This window comes from Podarcis pityusensis, assembly GCF_964106645.2.
Source record: "Podarcis pityusensis genome assembly, chromosome: 12".
Classification (NCBI taxonomy): domain Eukaryota; kingdom Metazoa; phylum Chordata; class Lepidosauria; order Squamata; family Lacertidae; genus Podarcis; species Podarcis pityusensis.
Genome location: NC_138037.1, coordinates 23898836 through 23911321, shown reverse-complemented (window position 1 = coordinate 23911321; position 12486 = coordinate 23898836). Strand labels below are relative to the sequence as shown.

General features: G+C 46.8%; 1 protein-coding gene across 2 annotated transcripts in view; it reads left to right on the top strand.

Annotated features, from left to right (window-relative positions):
- MALRD1 (MAM and LDL receptor class A domain containing 1) overlaps positions 1-12486 on the top strand; it is a 228651-nt gene that overhangs the window by 94152 nt on the left and 122013 nt on the right. The gene's annotated exons all lie outside the window — the stretch shown is intronic.

The following is a 12486-nucleotide window of genomic DNA, read 5'->3' as shown; positions in this document are numbered from 1 at the left end:
TTTACTGAAGCACTTCAAAAACTTAATCATGCCTCAGACATTTCAAGTATAGCGCACCTTTTCGTTTAAGATCATTTTCATCTCACGTCTCCTACAGGATCTTTCTTCTGACTGAGAGTTACAACTATTACATTATGCTCAAAAAAACCAAGCACAATTAATTTTAGAGTATTGTATATAATTAAATATTTAATGTATTATATGTAATGTAAACACAAATAGCATAATTGTTTGTTGGTTTTGGAAACTGGTGCTACCCTCCATTATTTTTGAAAACAATTAACTTCCCAAAATCTATGTAGAGGATACTTATGACTTTGAATACTTAACTACTACTCCTATTAGTACTACTAGAACATAGACAGCTCAGTCAGCACAGCATGAGACTCTTAATTTCAGGGTTGTGGCTTCAAGCTTCACATTGGGTGGAATATTCCAGCATTGCAGGGGGTTGGACTAGATGACCCTCGTAGTCCCTTCCAACTCTGTGGTTCTATGATTCTACTATTAAGACACCATCAGTGTACATGGTATCTTATGAACTGAAAAAGATGTATAGAGAACTATAAGCAAGTATGTCCTGCAAGGTGTTTACAGCAAGGAAGGAAGCTGTGTAAGCAGTAGAGGGAGAAGAAAAGATCATGAGAAAACAATTATATAAACCTATCCTATCCTGAACGTCCCTAACTCCTCAGAGGCTCCGCTCCAAATGCTTGTGTCGTCATAGTTACAGTACATAGATGCTTGAGCTAGGGCCATCTCAGTAGTGGCACCCAACTTATAAAACTTCCTCCCCCCAAAAAGGTTCCTTTTGCATCTTCCATGGTCGTTTTAGGCACTTGGCAAATAAAGTATTATTCTGAATGGCTCTGGAGCTCTTTGCGTTCTTCAGTGGCTGGTTCTATATCCTGGTGTGCTTGTTTGGTCCTCCTCAGTAAATTTATTTCTTACCATAGTTTTTTTGTATTTTTAAAAAAATATTATGGATTTCTTGTTAATTTTACACTATTGGTTTTTTTTTTTAATTGTTAAGTGTTCTGTCCCAGGCAATGGTCTCATCTAGACTGATTTCTAGTCATAGGAGGGTTAGTTCAGGCAGAGATCAAGTAAGGCAGGATGCAGTCCTACTGAGGGAAATCTATCTCTCTCTATCTATCTATTTATCTATCTATCTATCTATCATCTGTCAGGGAACTGCCATCGGAAGGAAGGGAAGTGAAAGGGCTCACACAGGTTGGGAGAGACTCAGCAGCTGAAGAGGGAACCAGTAGGGGAAGAGGAGCTGGGCTGAGGGAAAGGGAGCTGGAGGGATGGCTCAGAGACACTTCCAGCGAAAACAGTGGGGAGGTTTCAGGACCTCCTGTAGGGACACCCACTCCTCGCCGGAAACTGTCACGCAGAGAGTCCAGAAGACGTGTTTCCGTTAAGGAGCTTTTATGTTGGAAGCGATTCCGAAAGCAATCACTGTCGGAATCTGCCAGCGACTGATGGAGCCATGTTTAAGGGGCTCCGTTACAGACAGAGGTTTGCAAACTTGACCAAACTCTGAGGGACTAGGATTTTACACACAAGCAGCTCATCGTCCCATCACAGCATTCCGACAGTCTTCGTGAGCAGCTTGTGCAGGAGAAGGCATCATGAGCAACCCAGCCGGAACCGGAGAAGCAGGAGCTGGAGCGGGTCCAAGCCTGGAAGAAAGGTACCGGGTGTTGGAGGTCCAGCTAGCGCTGCAGACGGCGAGGCTTGAGGAGAGGAGGGCTCAGGATGCGGACAAAAAGGGGAAAGACACCCAGCTCGTCAGAAAGGTACCAGGATTGGTGCAGAAGTTTGGGGGGGAGCCCAAAGACTATCATGGCTTTCGGACAGAGATGCAATATGCCCTCAATCTGCAGTTTGATGAATTCCCTGACGAGGAATCAAGAGTGGCTTTCGTGATTGGGCATCTTGAAAAGGGGGCGAGAGACTGGGTTAGACCCCTGATGGCAGCGAATAGTGACGTCCTAAAGGACACGATGAAGTTCTTTCGCGCCATGGATCTGATGTTTTCCAGCGATATTGAACAGGGAGTGGTCCGCAGACAGTTAATGGCTTGCAAACAGGGTAGCCGATCTGTCCGTGAGTACTGGACTGAATTCACCATGTTGATCCATAAATTGGGGTGGGATCTATCGGCGGAACCCATTCAAATGCTTTTTGAAGAAGGGCTTTCTTCGGCTGTGAAAGACGAACTTTCCCGGGCGCCCAGGGCGGAGTCTATGGACCAGCTGACCAAATCAGCGCTGACCATAGGAGCGCGCCAGGAGGCGAGAGCATTGGAGAGGCGGGAAGGGAAGGGGGAACGTTGGAAGGAGTTCCGCATTCCAGACATTCCAGAGCCAACTTTCCCGCCGGCAGAGCCGATGGAAATCGGAACAGCGCGCGCGCGCGCAGTTTCAAAGCCCAGTGAGGGGGGAAAGAAGGAGGGAAAAGGCGCCCGGAAATGCTATCTCTGCCAACAGCCAGGTCACTTTGCCAGAGTCTGCCCCCAGAGGAAGGAATGGCAAGGGATGGTAGGAGCTGTGGAGGGAAGAGAGGAAGAAATACCGAAGCAAGTAAAAGCCAACGCCTGGCTGCCACCGTCGGGGCACAGCAGTCAGGCCAAAGAGCAGTGAAAGTGCCCACGCCAGAACCTCCTAAACCCGCCCTAGTGATAGAAGTGGCGCTAGAGCTGCCAAACGGACACCCTCTAAAGATAAAGGCGCTGTTGGACTCAGGCAGCTCCTGCAATTTCATGAGCAAAGAGTTTGCAGCTGAACACCAGATACAGACGATCCCTTTAAGCAACCCCCTGCAGGTGACCACGATCGATGGCAGGGAGCTGTTGGGAGGAGAAGTCAGCTTGCAGACCGTCCCAATGATAATGAAGGTGGCAAGGCACACCGAACTGATAGCGTTTAATGTGGCCACCTTGGGAGGAGCTCCCATTATATTGGGGATGAGCTGGCTAGCGTTACATGATCCGCTGGTGGGCTGGCATCAGAGAGTGGTTTCTTTTGGTTCAGCACATTGCTTAGAACACTGCAAAGAGGGAAAGGGTTTGGCAGGGGCCCAAGCCACCCTAGCAGGGACTGAAGTAACGGAGAACGTGAAGGTACCACGACAATACGCAGATCTCCGCGACGTCTTCAGCGAAAGGGAAGCTGACCAATTACCCCCGCATAGACCCTTTGACTGTCAAATCAATTTACTCCCTGGGGCACAGCTCCCTGTAGGCAAGCTGTACGCCATGTCAGACAGAGAGATGCAGGAGCTAAGAGAGTTCATTGACAAGAACCTGAAGAGAGGGTTCATCAGAGAGTCCAGGGCGGTGGGGGGCAGCCCAGTGTTTTTTGTGGATAAAAAAAACACGAACAAGCCGAGGCTTGTGTGTGACTTCAGGGCCTTAAATGCAGTGTCAGAACCAGTGGCTTTCCCTATGCCCAGGATTGACGACATTTTGACAAGGGTCAGGAAGGGAAAGATTTTTACTAAACTGGACCTAAGGGGGGCGTACAACCTGATACGAATAAGGAAGGGGGATGAATGGAAAACCACCATGTTCACCCCTTTGGGGGCATTTGAATATTTAGTTATGCCCTTCGGCCTACAAGGAGGCTCCGCGTGCTTTCAATCGTTTATGAACCACGTCCTGGGGCCTTTGCTTTACAAGAATTGTGTGGCCTTCTTAGACGACGTGTTGGTGTATTCTGAGAATGAGGAGCAGCATGTGAGAGACGTCAGAGAAGTGTTGAGCAGGCTGCAAGCCAACCAGCTGTGGGTGAAACTGGAGAAGTGTCAGTTTCATACCAAGGAGGTGGAATTCCTGGGGTATCGCCTGTCAGACAAGGGATTGGCCATGGATCCCGGCAAGGTCCAGGCGGTGCTGGAATGGAAAACACCCAAAACAAGGAAGGATGTGCAGAGGTTCCTAGGATTTGGGAACTTCTATCGTAAGTTCATCCGAAACTTTGCCCACCTGACGGCGCCCATTACGGACTGTCTCAGCAGTAAGAAGAAGTTCGTTTGGACTGAGGAGGCGGAGCGAGCATTTGAGGAACTAAAAAGGGCCTTCGCCTCGGAACAACAACTCCTGCATGTGGATTTACAAAAACCGATGAGAGTGGAAACTGACGCATCAGACAGAGCGATTGGGGCGGTGCTTCTGCAGCCAGGGAAGGAGGAGTCAGAGTGGAGACCGTGTGCCTTTTTTTCGCGAAAGCTGAACAAATCCGAGAGGAACTACACGGTGTATGACCGAGAACTACTAGCCATTCATGAGGCGTTCCGGAGATGGAGGCACCTGCTAATTGGCGCACAACATAAGGTGCAAGTGTGCACTGACCACAAGAACCTAGAGTATTGGAGGACGGCACGAGTGCTCAACCAACGGCAAGTGAGATGGGCCCAGGAGTTCTCCAAATTTAACTTTGAGATTTGTTACGTGCCAGGCCCAGAGAACATTAGGGCGGACGCTCTCTCACGCAAACCTGAATATTTGGAGGAGGAGGGAGCACCCGAAGAGAGACATGTCATTCCAGAGGACCGCTGGGTGTGTGGGGCGGCATTGGTGGGACAAAGAGAACTGGTAGAGGAAACAGAGAATGATGAATACGCCCAGAATAAGCTCAGAGGTCTTAGGGGTGAGGGAGAGGAACCAGGGGGTTTCGAGGAAAGAAATGGAGCTTTGTATTACAAAGGGGCACTGTATATCCCTGAAGGAGACTTAAGGGGGAGGGTACTCAAGCAGTTGCACGACAGCCCCACGGCGGGGCATTTTGGACAACACAAAACCATGTGGTTGGTCACCAGGGAATTTTGGTGGCCTAAGGTGAGGGAAGATGTACGGGAGTATGTAAGAGGGTGTGAGCAATGCCAGCGAGCCAAAGGGGAGAGGCGGGCACCGGCGGGGCTATTAGAACCCTTACCAACCCCAGAACGACCTTGGGAGGCAGTGTCGATAGATTTTATGACTGATCTGCCGAAGTCCAAGGGGAAAACAGCCATCATGGTGGTGGTAGACCTACTAACAAAGATGTGCCACTTTGTAGCCTGCTCGCATGCAGTCACGGCGGAAGAGACAGCGAAGTTATTTGTAGAACACATTTTTAGGTTGCACGGGGTGCCATTGAGGGTGGTCTCAGACCGAGGAAAACAATTTACTTCCAGGTTCTGGAGGAAGCTCATGAGCTTACTGCAGGTGGAGGTCAACTTTTCGACTGCCCGGCACCCTGAAACCAACGGGCAGGCGGAAAGAGCAAACGGGGTCCTCCAGCAATACCTGAGGTGTTATGTCAATGACAGAGAGAATGACTGGGTAGAAAAGTTGGCGCTGGCGGAATTTGCCTACAACAATGCCGAGAATGTGTCCACAGGGATGAGCCCCTTCTTGGCTAATTATGGGTGTCATCCCAGGGCTTTCCCAGGGGGAGAAGGGGAGAGATGGGGTGTCCCGGCAGCCGAGCATTTTGTAGAAGAAATGGAAGCAATCCATCGTCAGCTCCAACTCAACTTAGAAAGGGCGAAGGAAGAATACAAGAGGCAGGCAGACAAGAACCGAAGGGAAGGTGAAACCATAAGGGTGGGAGATAGGGTGTGGCTGTCAACCCAAGGGTTGCCGTTCAAAGGAGGTTGTAAGAAATTAAGACCCAGGAGATTGGGTCCCTTTGAGGTCATTCAACAGGTCAACCCAGTGGCTTTCAGGCTCCGGTTACCCAACCACATGAAACTGCACCCAGTATTTCACAGGTCGTTACTGTCACCGTATGAGGGGGGACGAGAAGGGATGGCCACTCGGGGACCGGTCATAGAAGAAAGGGAATGCAGCAGCCATGTGGCAGAAATCCTCGACGCCAGATGGAAGGGGGATCAGGTGGAGTATTTGGTAGCGTGGGAACGAGAACCGGAGTCAGAAAACACTTGGGTAATGGCAGAAGATATCAATGACGAGGTATTGATAGAAACGTTCCATCAAAGGTTCCCAAGGAAACCTCAGCCTGTGGAGAGGTTCCGGAGGGAATACTTTGGGACCACCGATGAGGAGGAGGAGTTGGAAGGATTCTCGGAATCGGAAGGGGAAGGGGAGATGGACTCTGAGGAGGAGGAGTACTTCGAGACCAGGAACCGCAACAGGTGGAGAGAAGTGTTCGGGACATCGGAAGATGAAGGAAGTTCATTCCGGGGTTTTGCCTCCTCACCGCCCGTAGAGGAGGGGGCGAGAGGGGATGAAGGGGGCCCTGGAGGGGAGGTGGATGTCAGGGAACTGCCATCGGAAGGAAGGGAAGTGAAAGGGCTCACACAGGTTGGGAGAGACTCAGCAGCTGAAGAGGGAACCAGTAGGGGGAGAGGAGCTGGGCTGAGGGAAAGGGAGCTGGAGGGATGGCTCAGAGACACTTCCAGCGAAAACAGTGGGGAGGTTTCAGGACCTCCTGTAGGGACACCCACTCCTCGCCGGAAACTGTCACGCAGAGAGTCCAGAAGACGTGTTTCCGTTAAGGAGCTTTTATGTTGGAAGCGATTCCGAAAGCAATCACTGTCGGAATCTGCCAGCGACTGATGGAGCCATGTTTAAGGGGCTCCGTTACAGACAGAGGTTTGCAAACTTGACCAAACTCTGAGGGACTAGGATTTTACACACAAGCAGCTCATCGTCCCATCACAATCATCTATCATCTATCTATCTATCATCTATCTATTTTCAGCTTAGATGCTGTTTTTCAGAACTAAATGTCCTCCCAAACTGGCTCACAGTCAGAAAATTATTAGCAAAACGGCACCAAACAGCACCATCAAAATCACATCCCTCAAGTCACATGTAAATTAGACATTTGAAAAATCTACAACTGACAGAACAGTATTTTTTTTTAATTAAAAATACACACCATAAAAATAATATCAGCCAGGCTAACACCATCAGATCCCAGCAGTGGTCCCATCCCTGCTCCCAAGCTTCCTGAAATACGTCGGTTAGCTGACACAACAACCTCCAAGCTTCCTGCTACCTTCTGCCTTCAGTAGGAACTCCATCTCTGTTCTCTCATGTCCATGGATTCTCTCTTGGAAGCTTGTTCGATGCAAATCTTTATCACCTTCTTCACACAGGTTGGCTTAGTTTGCTGCTTTCTCTGTGTCTTAGGGATTCTCCTCTAGCAGAATTGGCAGCCATACTTTCTGAAGGATGTGGTGTGTTTTCAAATACCCTATTATGCCACCTCTTCCCAACTGCAGCCTTTTGCCATCTCCATGGCAATTGGCCAACTAGCAAATTGTCCTTACTGGCAAAAGTTAAAATACAATACACTAAAGCAAGCCAACAGTAATAACAGCAGATAAAAATCGTGCTTGGATAGTCACACAACTGTTTTGTTTACACTGTTATAAAACAGACATGGACACTGGATCAAGTGATTTTATTTTATCTATGTGTTTATTTTGTAATATAGGGAGAGGGAAGATGAATCAGAATAATAGAATTAGACCCAGGCTGGATGCTCAATGAATGCTAGCTTATTGACAACTGCAACAAAACTCATGGATGCTGGGTCAGATTCTTGGTGAGAAATAATGAGGGGAAGCAGAACTTTTTAGGTGTATTCTCTGAACAAACAGGCATGTATTGCTAAGAGAACATACTTTAGCATGCTGTGTCTGTTCAGGACGGAGCTGCAAGACAGAATATATGACCCAGTTCACTTCTAGGAATAAAGATTGTGGGATGAATAGAATTTAATGCGAGAGTAGAAAACTCTTCAAAAGCATTTTTTGTCCACCTGCCCCCAATCTCTTTATCTATAACTTACAATATCCAGATTTGTCAGAGTTTACATGAGAAGACCTTTCACCTTGTGAAAAACATGACTCTTCTGTGCAAGCTTAAATATTTGTACTTATATTTCCACTTCTCCTGATAACCTCTATCAGTGACCTTGTTATTGTTTCCACTTCACAAATATCAGTGTAAACTGAGGGTTTATAATGCTATTCATCCCATTTGCCTTGGTATAGTTATCTTGAAGCCTCTCAATACATACTAACTATAATATACATGTTTTGTCAAAGGGGGGAAAAGACTGCCAGCTATAGAAGTCGAAATGTTGCTGTGCAAATGTTAGCAGTAAATTTCATTCTACAAGACAGAAATGATCTGCAAGTCCTGCTGTGGACACCATTAGCAAAATGCCTTATTTGAAATTCTGATAGTTGTGTTTACAACCATACGATGCAATACAGGGACAGACTCTGTTTGTGCTCATGCCATTTTCAATGAATCTTCCATCCCAGTGCTGAATAGTTTCAAAGAACCCTGCTTTCCTACTAAGTGAAACTGATTTTACAATGCTGCTCCTTTTCATGAGTCATTTTAGACTAGTCCACAATCCGGTGTTTGGTTTCAACCCACCAATTCAAGTACAGCAGAATACAACCCCAAATTTTGTTCTCTAAACCACTGATTAGAATTTTATCTCAGATGGTGAAAACAGATTACACCCATTTAGTAATTCTTAAATCTGGATTAATCCCAAGGTTTACTCTTGTAGCTTGAGTGGTTTGGTAGGTAAAGTAAAATTACTGAAGGAATAGGCTGGTAATATAACTTTCTTCCTACCTACAAAAGGTAGGAGAAGGTTGGTTCTGCCTGTGTGGCTGGCATGGTCTATTCTGCTCCAATGATTCTTGCATCATGTGGGCCATCATGTGTCTTAGAAACATTTTTTACAGCTGGGAATGGCTATTGATGACTTCTGCTACCTTTCAACAATGAAACTATTATTAGCTGTTACTAATAGCCAGTTTCACAGGGCACTGGTGGAGGAAGAGGGGGGCGGGGGGAACGCACTGCCCCCAGCAGCGCAATCTCGATGGGGTGTAATCGCGCCTGCCCCCCGCCCATGCTGGGTGCCATGCCCCCAGGATGCGTGCCATGCCCCTACGGGTGGCACGCCACGCCTCCGGGATGCACGCCAGCCATGCCCCCACCTGCTCTCCACCCCCTGGTGCTGGAGCATGAAGCTCCGCCACTCACAGGGAATGCTTACACGTGACTGCAGTAGCTATTATTACCTCACAAGCAATCACCTTTTGCCATAGACAGCTTATTGCCTATCTTTCATTTGTTGAATGGGAAGTAAAGTGATTCATCTTGTAAAGAAAGAAGAACATAGTATAAAAATGAGCTGAAATATATATTTTAAAATTTATGGTTTTGGTCTTTGTTTGCCACTCTCTTCATTTTGTCTTATGTCTGTGTGTTCATTCACAAAGGTGTTGGCTACTGCTATCATTTTCAGGAGAGAGAAGACTTTTCCTGCATTGCTTGAGATGGCTGTAGCCCTCTTCAGTCATTAATCTGGACACAAATAAAAGTGCAATGAGAACAGAACAAGTCCCCCCCCCCCTTGACCTCCTTCTATTCAAGGGTCCTGTTTTTGGTACAGGCTATTGTATGCATGAACTTATTTTTCAGGGTTCTGAACCACATGTATTGGACCTAGGTGTATCTGGCTGTATTTGGATAGTCTCTGCAAACAGGAACTTTAAATGCATGGAGGCTGAGAGCAGGGTACCCGGATGTGGAACCCAGAGCCAGAGGAACAGAGGGACTTTAGTGAGGCTGCTCAGCTAATGTACAGGGTAGCAACTGCTGCTGCGCTTCCCTACATGTCAGCTGTTAGACAGGGAGGATGAGCAGCCTCAGCAAAGTTCTGCTGTCCCTCTGGCTCACAAGGAGATGCTTCCCAGAGTCTGAAGAGGACATCCTCTTCAGGCTTTGGGGAGGGTTTCCCATGAGGACTCCCCACTTATGTAAGGGTATCCCCACTTATGCACATTTCACTTAGGTGTCATGGCCCTGGAACGTAACCCCCGCATAAGTGGGGAGTTGCCTGTATAGTGGTTGACGCCCCATCTTTGGAGATACAAACTCTAGCAGTTTGGTCTGCCTCCACTACTATAAAAAGAATATAAGAATTTACCGCTACAAATTCCCCTCATTGGTAGGAAGTTTGTGATCCCCACATGTAGATGTGTGCACATGAAGTATACTTCTTCCTTTATGCCCGTTCTGTTTCAAAAATTGAGCAGTGTGCAAACACTGAGTAGCATTACTGTAATTTAAGAAATCACTGTGATGCTTAATATCTTACATCAATTACTGCTGGGCAACATGGTGACTTGCAATAATATTAAAGCTGCAATTAAAACATTGCAACCAGTAAACAATAGAAACTGAATAACACAACAGCAGAGGGAGTCAAACAGTAAAACTAGTGACCATAAAGCAACAAAATCACTGTGCCTTTTGAAGACTTTGCAGTGCATGCAAACTCTTTTTTAACATGGTGCTTGAAGTAGACACTGGGTGAATAATTGGGGATGCAGAGTCCCAAAGCTAGGTCACCATGTCAGAAAAGACTCTGTCTCTGGTCACCATCTTCCTAAGATCTGGCAGTAGGAGGCCTGGTGGGGAGTGGTGTTGTTACTGTGACAGCAGCAACAGAAGATGATAAAATCTGTGTGGTTGCATTGGGGATGTAAGGAATATGTTTTGGGGAGTCCATCAGTGCCATATGCTGAAGTCTGAAGTCTGGCTCTTACTTTGCTTCCAAGTATTCTTCCAAGGCACCCCCAAGTATAGCCAATTGCAGTAGTCTACTATGGATGTTGCCAAGACATGAATACCATGTGGCCAAGCAAACTCTGTCCAGCACCATGATATAAAACATTCTCATTTTCAAAAAGTTTTGTGTGTAGTTTTTTTACTTCATTGATTCTAAAAGTTTCTGTGTAGTCATTATCATTATTTGTTGTAAATCCTCCTCAGTTCATGGATTTTATCTTAGAGACACTAACATCTCCTTGGAGTCTATTATGGTCAATGTGCCTGCCCTGTAACAACAAAAAGTCCACTTGCTAACAGCTTCTGTAGATCATTGATGTGGAAAAACATATTGACCCCTTTCAAAGGAGTCTCTCCTGTCCATTAACTAGCCAGACCACTTTTATGACTTCTGTTTTACCAACAGATAATACTGTGAATAACGGACGCGGGTGGTGCTGTGGGTAAAACCTCAGCGCCTAGGACTTGCCGATCGCATGGTCAGCGGTTCGAATCCCCGCGGCGGGGTGCGCTCCCATCGTTCGGTCCCAGTGCCTGCCAACCTAGCAGTTCGAAAGCACCCCCGGGTGCAAGTAGATAAATAGGGACCGCTTACCAGCGGGAAGGTAAACGGCGTTCCGTGTGCTGCGCTGGCTCGCCAGATGCAGCTTGTCACGCTGGCCACGTGACCCGGAAGTGTCTGCGGGGACAGCGCTGGCTCCCGGCCTATAGAGTGAGATGAGCGCACAACCCTAGAGTCTGGCAAGACTGGCCCGTACGGGCAGGGTACCTTTACCTCTTTACCTAATACTGTGAATATTTTGAAGCAAGCAATGCTGTAGAATTGCACTGCAAGGCTGCAACCTAAACACACTTTCTCAGGAATGAGTCCTATTGGATACAGTGGCATATACCTCCAAGTAAACATTCATAGGATTATGTTGTACAGCCCATGTATTTCAATGGAAATTGTTCCACCTGCACCCTCCTAGCGGTGCAGCAATAAAACTGCTAACACATTTGCAAAGCTAAGCAGGGTCCAGTATGGTTTCAAACTGGATGGGGGAACCACATGTTGAGATTCCTGCATTGCAGGGGTTTGAACTCGATGACCCTCAGGGTTCCTTCTAACCCTATGGTTCTATGGCATCAATAGGGTTTAAAAGAACTCAGCTTTCTTTGGATTATGCCCATTCAGTTCTTATTAGTGCGGAAACACTGAAAACAACATTCTGTATATATCTACCCAGACGTCAGTCCTTCTGAACTCAGCAGAGCTTATTCTCAAAAAAGTGGGTACAGGATTGTTCTCTTAATTGCCTAGTTCTGTCTAGTTTGGGGCCAGTGTGTTGCAGCGTAGAGTGCAATTTTTAAAACTAGTTATTAAAATTATTTTGTACTATCTTTAAAAGAAGTTGTTGTGGCTTTCCTTATCCTTGGTTGGCTCTCCTTATTACCTGGTGTGCATATCTCTGTGACAGTTAGTTTCTTTCATTTTCCCTTTAAAAATGAAACAAAGCAGCAGCATCCCAGTCCTCACATGTTCGCTTGAATTCAGTGTATGTGGTTTTAAAAGGCTTTTCGTCTTGATCGGTAGGTTTAGAACTCCACCAGAGAGTGCAAGCACGTGCATAAATAGTTTATGTAGTTTCATTTTGCTCAGTGTGCCTATGAATGTGTAACGTTAGTCCTGAATCGCCCCCCCCCCCGGCACGTGCCATTCACTTACATTTTCATGGAGACTTCTTTGGCAAGGTATATTTCTTCTTCTTCTTTTTTGTAGCTTAGTCTGAGCTCCAGATACTCCAAAAGGACTATCTTCCAGCTAAACGATTTCAGAAAGAGTTAAAGTATGATTGTTCTGCCTCCCTCCTCTT